This window comes from Poecilia reticulata, chromosome 18 (assembly GCF_904066995.2).
Source record: "Poecilia reticulata chromosome 18, P_reticulata-male-v2, whole genome shotgun sequence".
Lineage (NCBI taxonomy): Eukaryota > Metazoa > Chordata > Actinopteri > Cyprinodontiformes > Poeciliidae > Poecilia > Poecilia reticulata.
Genome location: NC_088847.1, coordinates 27198421 through 27201367, shown reverse-complemented (window position 1 = coordinate 27201367; position 2947 = coordinate 27198421).

The following is a 2947-nucleotide window of genomic DNA, read 5'->3' as shown; positions in this document are numbered from 1 at the left end:
TTTTCTCAGCTGAATGCATTACATAAAATTTATTAACATTGTCATTCTCTATAAATTATGCTGCAGCTGTAGATCTATGGTCTGTGGGGGGGGGTATGTTACCTTGACTGCAACATACATAAAAGCTCATTTAAATTTTTGCTTGTTAGGTTTTAGGTTGATTTTACTTCTTCTGAATATGTTTTTGCATCAATTTCTTATGAATTAGTACACAGATGTAAATATACATTTGACATTTTGAAAAGAAACCAATTGTGGTTTATTATTAACTGTTTATCAGCTTAGCTTCTACACTTGAAATGGACCAGAGCAACAATCTGAATTGGGACCTGATCAGCGGAGCCGTTGGACTGATTATTGGGGTTTTACTAACCATTGCCTTTGCCTTCATATACATCTATATATGTAAGTTACATTTACTGAGAATTTGCCAAATTTTTGCAGTAAACATGAATTATTTTTGCTACCGTATATGTAAAATATTTAAAATTGTTTTAAATTTATAAAAGCATCAGTGTTTCAAAGTAAAATTAAATGTTTAACTATATGATGATGTTACTTTTTCTCCATGGCAGGTAAGAGGTCAAGGCACCACAGGGACAAAGGATGTGATGAGGAAGAGCCACTTCTTTCCACCAGCAATAACTCAACCAGTAAGTGAGCAGAGATGATGATGAATGAAAGTTATTTATGTGTTACTAAGGTATTTCCCTTTTACATGACAGGGATCAAGTCGAAGCAGTCCAGGCACAAAGACACCCTGAATAAAGTGAAAACTGAACTGGAGAACCAGAAACATGAACTAGCAGAACAACTCAGAGAAGTCGAGTCTGAATGGAAGAAAAACAAAGAAGAACTTCAATCAGTGGAGAGCAAAATATCAAACAGACAAAGTTATGATGACACAGAGTTATTGTTAAAGGAAAAAGAAAAACTGTTACAGATCCAGTGGAAGCTAGAAGAGAAAAAGAAAAACATTGAAAGATATTTACTGAACATAGAGAAAGCTCTGGAACCAACAGAGATTCAGATTGAATAAACAAGTATCCTCAAATCTTACACAGCAATTAAACTAATTTAGTTGTGTGAAAAATCCAATTTAGCTTTACAGATTAGGGAACCATCAGGTGTTCCCTGATGGTTCCCTAATCAACAACTTTAGTAGTTTAAAAGTAAAGTCTGGGCCCTCATGTGATCCTACTGACTGCTCCACAGATGGGACCCATAGGAGACGTAGCATTAAAGAAACCTAGATGTTAAAGGTTTAACAGTTTATTGTTTGGGTTTGACAAAATTAAAGGTAAAAATCAACAATAATCAAAAAGTAGGGGCTTACAACCAAAACTACTAAATAAAACTAAATCCACAAAATAATCAAAGTTGTAAACCAAAGATCTTAACAAAGCAAAACTGCACCTTTTGTCCAGGTTAATAAGGTTAAACAAAAAAATAAACTTCAAATCCCTAGTAGGGATACAACCCCCCCAGGACAAAAACTATCAAAGTTTACAAAAAGCTCAATGAAAGAAAAAGCAATTTAAAGCAGTCAAAGACCCAACAGTGAGCTGTCTCGACAAAAATCACCCACCTCTTCCCTCAGGAAGTGGTGGATTTAAAAAGGGAAGCCTCCATAGGGATAGGTGGAGCTGACAATTGGTGAGCCAATCAACTCTGCTGTAGTCCTCAGGGAGTGGCACAGGAGGAGCAAGATTGCATCCAGTTCCCAGGGAAGTCAATTTGATTAGAAAGCTGCAGATAAACAGAAAAGAAAGAGAAAAAGAAAACATACAAGGCCACTGGCCGTAACACTAACAGTCCGGTGCTGAAGGACTGCAGGTGTTAAAGCAGCTCTGTAAGACCGCAGGGCCCATTTCAAAAGGACTAAAAGGATATTTAAAAATCATTCTGAAACATGTCAGTAATTACTGCTTAAAATTACTACATTTGTACATTTAAGCAAATGAATTAGATTAATTAAACTATGTATTTTGGTGAAATGCTGCTTTTACATAGCAGGGAAGCCAAAGTGCACAAATATGTCTGATGAGTTGTAAAAATGTAAGAAAACATGATTGTATTAGAAGTTTTGTGGGGAACAAAGACAAAAAAAGCTACAAAATATTCTCATTTCTTTTTTTTTATGAAACATTTAGAGATTTGTAGATTTAATCTCCACAATCATGGTTGAAGTCAAAATGTTTCTTTAATCCTGTCATAAACTCTGAATCCTGAGACATGACTGGTCTTTGCTTCATCTTAATGTCTCTGATTTGAGGAACTTGGATGATGTTACACAGAACTAATTTAACAAAACCTCCAGTCTCAGAGCAGAAAGCGGATTACTGTGGTTCTTATGCTAAATCAGCCTTATATGTACAAAATGTGCTGCATTATAATTTTATTTCACAAACTTGTGTTAAAAAGATCTGTGACTTATTACCAAAATAAAATCATCACTGTAAAAAACAGTCTGAACAATTGTTGACTCCTTTCTTCCTTTAACATCTTTATTAATGGAAATGTATCTTTATGTTGCAACAACTGGAGTCAGAAGTTTACATACATTCATCCCAGAATAGATATTACCTTTGAGCTTTACAGTAATTTATTCAAACTATTGTTTCCAGGTTTAAATGATGAATTTGAATTCATTGTAGATGAAAAGTAATGATTAGTTATATATTTATTTTAATGGCTTTATATGCAGACAAATCTCAACAAATTTGAATATTGAGAAAAAGATCATTACTTTCTGTCAGTCATTTCAGAAATTGAAAAGTTTATGTGCCTTGTAAAAGTCTTTAACCAGAGAGAGAAAACTTTTTGGCTTTCTGATGAATCACTGCTAAAGTTACAACCTGCAGAGCTGAACACACCTGATTTTATTACATATAAACTGAGTTCATGGACTTTGACCCAGAATCTCATCTTCCTGTTACTTTGAACC